We start from the raw sequence: 12,413 nt of genomic DNA, 5'->3' as shown, positions 1-12,413 counted from the left end.
CTAGGAAGTGACATATTTGGCTAAATATTACTTAAAATGTAATTTTGTATTACGTAAATAATGCTATAAAAAGGGAAACAAAGATGGTAACGATTATTTATAGCAAATTGATAAAGGATTACTAGTATTTTCATTGCAAAAGTACTCAGAGAACTTTAGAAAACTATCTCATTTTAACCTCACACTGATTCTATCATGTAGGCATTAAAGGAGACTACAACTTCCCCAAGTTCCAAAGCTGTTAAACTGTGGTACAAAAGGCATGATTAGATATTCCCATTCCACCAAAAAATACAACTTATGAGTAAAAACACAGACAAATGATCAACATGTTCAGTTAATATAAAAAAAGAAAATGGGAAATTATAATGACATGCCGAAGGCAAACAACAATCCCCAAAATAAAATCAAGTGATAAAAAATAAAGACAAGAAATACTTATTGCTGCTAACATTGAAGACAGGTATCTATCAGAAAAGCAATTTGACAAAACAAGCAATAACAATATTAACCACTCTGGCATCTTAATATAAGTAGCAAAAAAATCTAATACTGGAGGAAACTGCTATACCTATCAATATATTCACTAGAGAGGTTTATTTTCACTACATTTATATACGACATATATTAGAAAAACATGTGCCATGGTTTGAGTTTGTCCCCTAGAATTCATGTGTTGAAAATTTGGTCCCTGGTATGGTGGTTCTGAGAGATGGGGACCTTTAAGAGGTGATTAGGTCATTTACAGGGATTAATGTTGCTTTCCAGGGACAAGGTTAATTCTCAAGAGAGCAAGTGAGTTCTCACGATCACAGGACTAGATTAATCACCACAAGTGTTGGCATAAAGTGAGGCCACCCCTGGTATCCTGTTCCTTTCACATGTACTCACTTCTCCTTCTGCTTCTCTGCCATGTTATGACACAGCATGAAACTCTCAGAAGCTGACCAGATGTGGCCATGTGATCTTGGACTTCCCAGCCAAAATAAACCTCTTTTTAAAATAAACTACCCAGTCTCAGGTATTCTGTTAAAGCAACAGAAAATGGACTAAGGTAACATAGTAGAGAATAGTGATATATTTTACCACTAATTTTTCTTCTCATTAGCTATAAAAGTTTAGAAACTTCCAGATACCAGTCAGAATTCAAACATACAGCTGAAACAGTAAGAACATATTTTTTTCATATAATGGAAAGTAGAGTGGCACAAAAGACTCCAGAGCAACCTAATTAATCTGCAGATGAGGGACATAAAGACTAGGTTTCTTTCCATCTTTCTCATCTGCATTCCAAGTGTTGGCTGTATTCATAAGCCTTTAGCAAGATGGTCACAGTAATTCCAAGATTCATATCCACATGTGACAATGTTCAAAAGAACAAGCTTCCTTGTAAAAGTTACCTTATGAAGACTCTTATTGGTCAGAATTAGGTCAAATGGCTACCCGAAAAAACTCATCAATGTGCTTCAAACAGTGCTTCTCAGTGTTGGCCCCCATTCAAAGCACCTGCAAATATTTTATATACTTAGAGGCAGCCTACCTCCCTGACCCGTCTGTCATTCTGATTGTATTTGTCTGGGGAAGAGACCAAGCATTAATCTTTTTCTGAAAGTTGCTAAGGTGAGTCCAATGTACCTTTGGTTGAAGAAACTATTATTTCCTCCACTGAATAGATGAGTTTATTTCTGGACTCTATACCTTGGGTTTTCTTTTCATTTCCTATATATCACAGACTGGGTACTGCAGAATTCTATAATCCAGAAATGCCAATAGGTGCTGATGAAAGAGCCCAAGGAAAGGCTGCTTTCTCCAAGAAAAGGCTGCTTTCTCCAGAAAAAGGACCAGAAAAGGGTACATGGTAGGACAGAAACCTGACAATGCCAAATCCAACGGGAAAAAAGCTGGTCCTTCTCTACTAGTGTCCATGGAAACCAAATGAGAACCCTAGTTTCATGCGCCACCTGGTTTGACCAGGCAGCAAGTGAAAAAAAGGCCTGAACTTCTACCCACTTCCAAACAGTACTGAGCAGTACTTCACAGTATCTTCTAGGGTGGTGTTAAGTGGAAACAGAAAACATATCCACTTATTGGTAGCAGGAGGTATTCAGCTTCCCCTGTTGAGCTGGTGCTAGCAGAAGCTGAGGAGGAAGCCCGGACTTCCACTGCAACCACTACACAGCTATAGCAAGTGGTGTCTCCCAAAAAGAAAGGGAGGAGGAAGACTTGGGAGAAAAGGTAGATGGAAAAAGAGATACTTAAATCTTGAAATGTAATCCTGAACAGGACACTTAACAATGAACTAACTACATGTGAAACTGATCAAAATTTAAAAAGTAGGCCAAGACCAGTATGCTACCAAGGAGACTCCCTACTACAGACAATTAAATACAATCCAAAGTCTCATTAACAAAATGCCTCAAATGTCTGAGATACTATCTAAAATCATTGAGCTAGGAAAATCTTGACTAGAGTAAGAAAACACAATCAACAGATGTCAACACCGAAATGACTCAGATGTTGGAATCATCTGACAAAGATTTGGAAGCAGTCATCAGAAAAATGTTTTAATGGAAGCAGCCATTATGAATGCCGTTGAAAAGAAAATTAGAAAAAAAAAAGATTATTTCAGCAAAGAAACAGAAGATATAAAAGAACCAAATGCAAATTACATAACTGAAAAATACAGTAACAAATAAAAACTGATTAGATGGGCTCAACAGAATAAAGGTAAGAAAGAAAAAATAATCAATGAATCTAAAGAAAAAGCAATAGAAATTAATAAGAACAGCACAGAAAAAACAGATCAAAAAAATAAAAAGATGACAACAACCAGACTGGCAGCAACCTGTGGGAGAAGAAAAAAATGAGGTAATATTCATTTCACTAGAGTATTTAAGAGACAAGAAACAGTTTTTAGGACAATAAAATATAAAATATTTGAGTATTTTGTTTGTAAAATATTTACAAATTTGGTAAAAACAAAATGCAGATTCAAGAATCCAAGTGAATCCAGGACAAAATAAAATAAAATTAAAATCCAAATAAATCTACCTTATAACACATCATAATCAAAATACTAAAAACTAAATACAAAATAAAAATCTTGAAAGCAACTTATATAAAAGAGAGAAATTACCAACAGGCAATGACAATTCAAATTGGAATGAATTTCTCATCTGCAACCAGGAAGGCCGAAAGAAAATGAGTTACGCTGTTCTTGCATCACTATAAATAAATATCTGAGACTGGGTAATTTATAAAGAAAAGGGGTTTAATTGGCTTATGAATCTGCAGGCTGTATAAGCACAGCACAAACATCTGCTCAGCTTCTGGTGAGGGCCTCAGGAAACTTATAATCCTGGCAGAAGGCAAAGTGAGAGCAGACAAATCACATGGCAAGAGCAGAAGCAAAAGAGCTAGGGTGGGAGGTCCCAGAACCAATCAGATCTCAGGTTAACTAACTGAGCAGGAAGGAACTCACTTATCACCAAGGGCATGGTAATAAGCCATTTATGAGAGATCTCCTCCTATGATCTAATTGCCTCCCACTGGGCTTTACCTCCAACACTGGGAATCACATTTTAACATGAGATTTGGAGGGGAAAAACATCCAAACTATCTCAGGAGGTGTACAAAAACATTTCAAATGCTAAACAAACCCCAGCCTGTCAATCTAGAATTTTATGTCAAGAGAAAACACTCTATAGGAGGAACGAAGAGTAAATAATAATATTCTCAGAAAAATTTAAGAAAATTATCACCAACAGATCATCCCTAAAATAATGCTCTAGGAAATATTACAGGGGTTATTAATAAATTATTTTAGGCAGTTATGGCAAGGAGTCCTTGGTAAGGACTTTTTTTTTTTTTTTAGTAAAGGCAGCTCCTGAAACATTTCTAATAGAAAAGTGGCTTGAAAAGCCAGGCTGGCAAGCTTTGATATGCAAATGCCAGAGATTAGAAACTGGGTCCATCTAGTGTGGTGACTCCCACCCTCTTCTTGTCACCACATACATATGCCAAGTATCATGGCCACCTCCAGATGATTCTGCATGTACAGGACATCATGGCAACCTGCATTTGCCTATTAAAAGGCTAGGGTAAGAGGGCCAGTATTTTCGCAGGCTATCTGAATAACACACATGATCAAACCAATCCCCTGAGTCCTATGCAAACCAGACAATGCCTCCTCTAGCCTCCTAATATAACTGACTGTGTTCTGCCACACTTGAGACTTTTCTCTCCATTTGGAGCCCCCTCTCTGTCTCTGTACGAGGGAGCTTTTTCCTTCTTTCTTGCCTATTAAACTTTCCACTCCTTGAAACCATTTCACGCGTCTGTGTTGTGTATCTAATCGGTGTGAGACAAAGTACCCTGGTGTTCCTCCAGTCATCAGAGCTGTATCATGTTGGTGCAGTGGCAGGGAGTTGAGGTACAACATTCATTGGAGTGGTGAGTATGGGAGCAGACTCTTTCAATTTTATTTGAAACTGAGGCTTCTCATCCTCAGTTTTTTATTCTCTCAAAGAACTCTCAAAAATCGGGCACTTGGCAGCTGAGTATGGGCCACAAGACTTAAAGACTCAGATGTGAGGCCTGCTAAGGAGGACCTAGTCAATTCCCTAGAGCCCTCAGTGTGCCAGGAATGTTGGCTCTGTCCAAACTAGTCTCCTTTTAAAGGAAAACCCCGCCATCATGCGAGGCTGTGAAAAGTACTGACAATTTCTGGCCAGGGCACACCCTGGCATTATTCAAAGGTCTCTGGACTGGACCCAGCCTCCAACAGCCCACTTTGGGTGTTGGCAGAGAATCCCCAGCTATTCTGTTGCAAAACTTACCTTCTTTTACCATCCACAGTCTCTTACTCTCTCTAACCGGAAGTATAGCTCAGGAATGTGGTTGCAATCTTTTAGGAACAGAGAAGGTTTCCCCGACCCCCCACAATGAGCATCTATCTCTGTCTCAGCCCCTAGTCTGGAGAGAACAGGTCATTTCCAGGTCTCTCTCTTACCACTTCTCTGGAGAGCACATAGTGTTTCTAAGCCAACAGTGTCACCTAGTGGAAATGGAAATCCTCTTCATGAGGCACATTTTTTATGGTAACACTGCAGCTTCCTTTCGTAACGCTAGAAATCAGGTTCTAAGCCCCTTTGGTGAACAAGAAAATTCTGCTTTCAACAGTTAGGAGTTAAATGTCTTCCATAGCCAAATTTTAGTCTTTATACTGTCCCATCAGCAAGAAAACAGCCATTTGGTACCCACATTCTTTCAAGGCACATAGTCTGTCTCTAATTAAGACAGTACTTAATTAATAGGGGGACTTAAAGTCTGAATGTCAACCGGAACCATTTTTAAGGGTAAATGCTTTAGCACGGGCCATAACAGGCAATCTAACACATTCACTCCATTAAAGGAGCCTTGTTTTTTATATAATCTTTCCTAAGACCCATTTTTTTGAGGGGGAGACACACAGGTCACACAAGTCTAGAAGGTCAAAGGGAAATAATAGGCAGAGGACTAGGGCTACTTGCGCAAGTGTGACTGGGCCTCAAAAGTCTAGTTCCTCTGGTGCCATGACTTGAAGGGTAATGCCTACAGCCATCGGCAGCACATTTAACAGCGTGCTGGGACCCAGGAAGTAGGGAGAAAAATGGCTGGGGAGGATGACCCCGTTTTTTCCTCCACCCTGGGTCACATACGGAAGGGAAAGAGACTAAAGAGATGCCTTCTCCCACTTCTTCTAGATAGGAAACAGATCATCGTCAGCATGCACTCCCCTGGAGTGTATTTTAAAGCACTGGGACTCCTTTAACCCTCAGACTTTAAAGAAAAAGCCACTCATTCTGTTGCACAAGGGCAAGGCCTTCTTACCAGCTTGGAGACAGACAAACCTGGCCTGCTGGAGGGAGCCTTGATTTTAACATTATCTAACAGTTAGCTCTTTTCTGCAGACAGAAAGGCAAATGGACTGAGGTCCCCTATGTACAGACTTTCTTTGCCGGGCAAGACAACCCAGACCTTTACAAGTTCTGTATAATCAACCAAGTTATTTTAGCAGCCATGGCAGGCAGGCCCACAGAGCTAAAGCAGATTCCAGTGGAGCAACCTGAGATAGTTACTGAATGTCCCAACCCTTCCAGTCCCCCTCCAATCATACCATCAGCTCCCTCAGCTCCACCATCCTCAGTATTACCTACTATCTGCACTTTACTCTTACCTCTGCAAGAAATGCCTGATGGGAATGGTGCAAAGAGGGTTCCAGTTCCCTGCTCATTACAGGACGTTAAGCAAATAAAGGGAGACAGGCTAATTTTCTGACGATCCCAATAGGCATATAGAAATTTTCCAAACTTTAAGTCAGGTGTTTAACATCACATACAGAAGTATTATGTTGCTCCTAACTCGGACCCTCCCTGCAGCCGAAAAGCAGGCATTTCTGCAAATGCAGAAAATTACGGAGATGAGCAACATGCCTCCTATAGCAGACCAAGGAGAAAAAGAGAAGATAGGAAGGGCGAGGAAGAGGTGGAAACTCTATTCCCAATAGGAAGGGAAGCAGTTTCACTACACAACTGGAACCCCAATAACTCAGGAGAAAAATGGGGGGAAAAATTTTTTTCTTGAGACGGAGTTTTGCTCTTGTTGCCCAGGCTGGAGTACAATGGCACTATCTTGGCTGACGGCAACCTCTGCCTCTCAGGTTCAAGCAGTTCTCCTGCCTTAGCCTCCTGAGTAGCTGGGATTACAGGCATGTACCACCATACCCAGCTAATTTTTGTATTTTTAGTAGAGACGGGGTTTCTCCATGTTGGTCAGGCTGCTCTTGAACTTCTGGCCTCAGGTGATCTGCCCACCTTGGCCTCCCAAAGTGCTGGGATTATAGGCATGAGCCACTGTGCCCGGCCAGCACTTTTTAAGGTGCAAATTAGAGGGCCTATGAAAAACCAGGGCCAAATCTCTTATCTGTTATTGACTGGCAATTCAGGGCATTTTAAGAAGGAAGGCCCAGGGAGCAAGACGAAGCCACTTCTACCCTGTCTAGCCTGTGGCAGAGACCAGTGCAGATGGATCTGCCCCAAGAGATAAAGAGACTGGGTTCAGAACCAGTCTTACAGATGGTCCAGCAGGACTGATGTGTCCCGGGGCTCAAACCTCTGGTTCCAGAGACTCAGACTGTCATTATAGCACAGGAGCCCTGGGTGAGTCTGGAAATTCAAAGGAGGAAGGTAGTTCTCCTTCTGGATACTGGAGCCAGTCTCTCTCTTCTCTCTAATTCAGGCCTCCCATCTTCCCTTAGCATGATGGTAAGGGACGTCTCAGGAAAAACTCTAACTTGATGTTTTTTTCAACTCCTTAAGCTGCAGATGGGGGGACCTACTATTTACACATGCCTTTTTAATCCATGCCTGAAAGTCCCATTCCCTTATTAGGTAGACATATTTAGCTAGCATAGTGGCCAGCATCCTTATAGCCCCAGGACAAACCCTCCATCTCCCCCAAGGAAGCTAAAATTAATCCAGAAGTGTGGGCAACTCAAGGAAGAACAGGTCAAGCTACAACCGCTAGGTCAGTTCAGATCTAGCTTAAGGATCCCACTTCTTTTCCTAACCAGAGACAGTATCCCCTAAGGCCACAAGCTAGGAAAGGGCTAAAAGCCATTATTAATAACCTAAAGATGCCAGGCCTCCTCAAACACTGTAATAGCCCCTGTAACACCCCAATATTAGGAGTACAAAAACCCAATGGGAAGTGGAGACTAGTACAGGACCCTCACCTTATTAATGAAGCTGTGTAAATTAGTTCAACCATTGTGGAAGATAGTGTGGTCATTCTTCAAGGACCTAGAAATAGAAATTCCATTTGACCCAGCAATCCCATTACTGGGTATATATCCGGAGGATTATAGATCGTTCTACTATAAGGACACATGCACAAGAATGTTCACTGCAGCACTGTTCACAATAGCAAAGACCTAGAACCAACCCAAATGCCCATCGATGATAGACTGGACAGGAAAAATGTGGCACATATACACCATGGAATATTATGCAGCCATCAAAAACGATGAGCTCATGTCCTTTGTAGGGACATGGATGAATCTGGAAACCATCACTCTCAGCAAACTGACACAAGAACAGAAAATCAAACACCACATGTTCTCACTTACAGGTGGGTGTTGAACAATGAGAACACATGGACACAGGGAGGGGAGCATCACACACTGGGGTCTGTTGGGGGGACACAGGGGAGGGACAGCAGGGGGTGGGGAGTTGGGGAGAGATAGCATGGGGAGAAATGCCAGATATAGGGGATGGGGAGGAAGGCAGCAAATCACACTGCCACATGTGTACCTATGCAACAATCTTGCATGTTCTTCAGATGTACCCCAAAACCTAAAATGCAATTAAAAAAAAAAAAAGAAAAAGAAACTAGAATACTGAGTCCCAATCACTCCTGCCTCAGCTCACTCATAGGGCAGAAATTCCATGTTGGGAGAGGCAAATCAAGTAAAGGACACTGCCCCTACCAAGATCCCTGCTTACAATGCAGGAGTTTCACTCCAAGAGAAAATGACCACTGTCCCCTCCCCAGCTCCAGAACAGTGGAGAAGTTGTATTTAAGGGAGAGAAGCCACAAGAACAGAATACTTTAAAGCTCTACCCAAAGAAACTGACTTTATTTGGTACAGAGTATAGAGAAGTTACAGCCTAAGCGTGCTCTTGAAAACAACAGGGGTCAGCTAGTTTATCAGAGATAACCAGGGAAATATGATAAGAGGATAAGACAAATAAGGTTAAGAGCCCTCCTGGAGTCAGAACAAACATCAAAGATTGGCCTCAAAAACTATCCCTGCAAAGGGACCTAGATTTAACTGGATCAAGACTGTGGAACAATTTATGCTCTATTTATACATTGATGAAAAAAATACAGAAATCAGACAATAATTATTGAAGCTTGACAAGTGCATATGAACCTGACAGAAGTAGTTAACCTAACAGAAATCAGAGACGAGAGTTAAACAGAGCCCTGATAAACCACTGTCATCCCAGGGTGACTGTGTGCATGCCCAAACCTGTGCACTCTAAGAAGATATCACAGGCTAAAATGGTTCAGTCACATCACTGAAAAAATAAATGAGCAAGCAACGATAAGCTTTGGAAGGGAGGGGTCAATATATTATCAATAGTTACAATATATTGTCGAGGTATTCCAGATAAGCCAAGAAACCATGCCATTGCTAGAATAAAGCCGATAATAGTACTTGCAGCAGTACTGCTAAAATAGTAGCTGATCTACTTACACTCAAAGTCTTTAAAGCATAAGAATTTATTTATTCCACATTCATACACTGTATGAATGTCCAGTTTGGCTGGATGTGGTAGCTCATGCCTGTAATCCCAACACTTTGGGAGGCTGAGGTGGGTAGACTGCTTGAGTCCAGGAGTTCAAGATCAGCCTCAGCAACATGGCGAGGCCCCATCTCTGCAAAAGCAGTACAAAAATTAGCCAGGTGTATTTCCGTGTGCCTGTAGTCTCAGTTACTTGGGAGGCTGAGGTGGGAAGATCAACTGAGCCTGGAAGGTTGAGGGTGCAGTGAACCATGAACACACCACTGCACTTCAGCCTGGGTGACAAACAACATGCTGTTTCAAAAATAAATAAGTAAAATATCAAGTTTAAAAAAACACATAACACAGGTAAAGAAACAGAAACATATGAGAGAAACAGGAGAAAAATAGTGGGCAATAGGAACTGCCCATGAGAGGGCCTACATGTCAGATTGAACAATACTTCAGAGCAGTCATTATAAATATATTCACAAAACTAAAGGAGACCATGCTTAAAGAGGTAATGAAAGGTACAATGACAATATCTCGGATACAAAATCAAATGGTTTTTCATAAAAATACCTGTCATAAAAAATATACTTAAGGAGCTCACCAGTAGATTTGAACTGAAAAAAGATAATCAGCAAACTTGAAAGCAGATCAACAACGTATATAATGCAAATCATACAGAGAAAAAAGAATAAAGAGGCTGGGTGCGGTGGCTCATACCTGTAATCCCAGCACTTTAGGAGGTCGAGGCGGGTGGATCACGAGGTCAGGAGTTTGAGATCAGACTGACCAACATGGTGAAACCCCCGTCTTTACTAAAAAGACAAAAATTAGCTGGTCATCGTGGCATGCGCCTGTAATCTCAGCTACTCAGGAGGCTGACGCAGGAGAATCGCTTGAACCCGGGAGGCAGAGGTGTGGTGAGCCGAGATTGTGCCACTGCACTCCAGCCTGGGAAACAGAGCAAGACTCCATCTCAAAAAAAAAAAAAAAAAAAAAAAAGAATGAAGAAAAATTAAGACCCTCAGAGAAATTCAAGCACCATTAAAAGCCCATCAATGTATGTACAATGACAGTACCAGAAGGGGAGGAGAGAAACAGAAGAAATTATTTAAAGAAATATGGATGTGAACTCCCCAAATTTGATGAAAAACACTAACCTACTCATGCAAAATGCTCAATGAACTATAAGTACAATAAATGCAAAACAATCCACACCAAGAAGTATTAGAGTAAAAATGCCAAAAAGCAAAAAATATCTTGAAAGCAGCAAAAGAAAAAATGACAAGTAACTCCTCATATACAAGGCAACTCCAAAAACATGAATAGCTGACTTGCCATCAGAAACAAAAGCCAGAAGGCACTTGGATGACATATTCAAAGCACTGAAAGAGACAAAAATGCTAACCAAGAATTTTGTACTCAGCACATCTTTAAAAGATGAAGGCAAAATAAAGACATTCATTTCCACACAAACAAATACTGAGAGAATTTGTTGCCAACAGATCCACCTTACAAGAAATACTAAAGGAAGTTCTTCAGGCTGAAAAAAAGTGCCCCCACAGAGATTGCGGTGAGCCGAGATCGCGCCATTGCACTCCAGCCTGGGTAACAAGACCAAAACTCCGTCTTAAAAAAAAAAAAAAAGTGCCCCCAGATACTGATATGAATTTACATGAAAAACAAAACAGCACTGGTACAGGTAAACATGTAACTATAAAATAGAGTATCTCCTTTTTTCTTAACTGATTTATTAAGCAATGATAAAAAACAATATGTATATAATTATAGTGGAATCAAAGCTGTATTGGCCTAGGAAATGATACCAGATGGTAACCTGATTCTATAAGAAATAAAAACCACCAGAAATGATCAAGAGAAGGCTAATATATCAATTTCTATAAATACATACTCCATACTTGCTCTCCTCACTTCTCTCAGTTTCTTTAATAGACATAAAATTATATAAAGTAATAATTACAAAATATATTTTTGGGTTAAGATACACACACACACACACACACACACACACAAATAATAGCACAAGAAGGGGAAAGAGGAAATTGAGGTATATAAAGTGACATTTCTGCATCTCACTGTAATTAAGTTATGATAAGCCTGAAGTATTCTGCTAAGTTAAGATGTATCTGGTTAAGTGCTAAAGTAACTAGTTAAAAAAAAAAAAGAAAGAACTGAAAAATCCATTAAAGGAATGCAAATGTTACACAAGAAAATATGCACTGGGAGAGAGATCAAAGATGGCCGACTAGCAGCAGCTCAGGGTTGCAGCTCCCAGTGAAGACGCAGGGAGTGAGTGGACACCAGACTTCCAGATGAATTTTTGTTGCCTACGTACCAGGGGATTCCCCGCGGAGGAGCCCCATGGGTCGCAAGCGCGACGCTTTTGGCTGGCAGGGCTGTTTTGCCGGTGTCTCGGTGCAGCGGTTCTCAGTGCAGAGTATGCAGGACTGGGTGCCCTTTTAGTTGGCGTTTGGAGCTCCGAGAAGGCAGAGTCACCCATTCAGCTGATTGAGAGGGGGACTGAAGCCAGGAGCCAGAACGGGAGATTCCTGGGCAGAAAAGTGCCACGAATCTCAGCGCTGCTGTTTCAGCCGGCATGGTCGTGGAAATTGCATAGATCCCAGCACCTTTTTGGCGGGCAACTGGGGGACCTGGGGGAGAATTGACCGTTCAATTAGGAAAAGAAAAAAAGGGGGGGGTCCAAGGCGGGGAACCAGGTGATCGGGCTTAGCTGTCCCACCCCCCACAAAAAAACAGCAATTGGAAACACTGACGGTTGAGTTTCACAGCAAGCACAGCTGAACCCAGGAAGGGCCAGCTCTGTGGGGGAGGGGCGTCCACGGAAGGAAAACAAAGAAACAGAAATAACATCACCACCAACAAGCTGGACCTCCGCTCAGACTCCCAATCTGAAAGTCAGCAATTACAAAGACGACAGGTAGATAAATCCACAAAGATGGGAAGGAAACAGCACAAAAAGGCTGAAAACATCCAAAATCAGAATGCCTCTCCTCCTTCAGGGGATCGCAGCTCCTCATCAGCAAGGGAACAAGG

At 41.4% G+C, this 12,413-nt stretch overlaps 1 protein-coding gene across 6 annotated transcripts in view; it reads right to left on the bottom strand.

The window, feature by feature from the left end:
• PTPN4 (protein tyrosine phosphatase non-receptor type 4) overlaps positions 1–12,413 on the bottom strand; it is a 229,265-nt gene that overhangs the window by 127,001 nt on the left and 89,851 nt on the right. The gene's annotated exons all lie outside the window — the stretch shown is intronic.

This window comes from Callithrix jacchus, chromosome 6 (genome assembly GCF_049354715.1).
Source record: "Callithrix jacchus isolate 240 chromosome 6, calJac240_pri, whole genome shotgun sequence".
Taxonomy (NCBI): Eukaryota; Metazoa; Chordata; class Mammalia; order Primates; family Cebidae; genus Callithrix; species Callithrix jacchus.
This window is presented reverse-complemented; position numbering and strand designations above follow the sequence as displayed.